We start from the raw sequence: 617 nt of genomic DNA, 5'->3' as shown, positions 1-617 counted from the left end.
GGGGGCAGAGAGACAGGGAGGAGGGGAGACGCAGGGGGAGACAGGGCGGGGAGAGGGGGGAAGAGAGGGGAGGGGGAGAGAGAGAGAAAGGGGGGGAGAGAAAGGGGAGGGGAGGGGGAGAGAGGGGGAGGGGGAGAGAGGGAGAGGGGGGAGAGGGGAGGGGGAGAGGGGGGAGAGAGAGAGGGGGAGAGAGAGAGGGGGGAGAGAGAGAGGGGGAGAGGGGAGGGGGAGAGGGGAGGGGGAGAGGGTAGGGGGAGAGGGGAGGGGGAGAGGGGGGAGAGGGGGAGGGGGAGAGGGGGGAGAGAGAGAGGGGGAGAGGGGAGGGGGAGAGAGGGGGAGGGGGAGAGAGGGAGAGGGGGGAGAGAGGGGAGGGGAGAGGGGGGAGAGAGAGGGGGGAGAGAGAGGGGGGGAGAGAGAGGGGGAGAGAGAGGAGGGGGGAGAGAGGAGAGGGGGGAGAGAGAGGGGGGAGAGGGGAGGGGGAGAGGGTAGGGGGAGAGGGGAGGGGGAGAGGGTAGGGGAGAGGGGGAGGGGGAGAGGGTAGGGGGAGAGGGGGAGAGAGGGGCGAGAGAGATAGAGGGGAGAGAGAGAAAGGGGAGGGGAGGGGGAAGGGGGAGAGA

The sequence above is a fragment of the Hypanus sabinus genome, unplaced genomic scaffold (assembly GCF_030144855.1).
Source record: "Hypanus sabinus isolate sHypSab1 unplaced genomic scaffold, sHypSab1.hap1 scaffold_2573, whole genome shotgun sequence".
Classification (NCBI taxonomy): domain Eukaryota; kingdom Metazoa; phylum Chordata; class Chondrichthyes; order Myliobatiformes; family Dasyatidae; genus Hypanus; species Hypanus sabinus.
The sequence above is the reverse complement of the archived record's forward strand: the minus strand, read 5'-3'. Positions refer to the sequence as shown.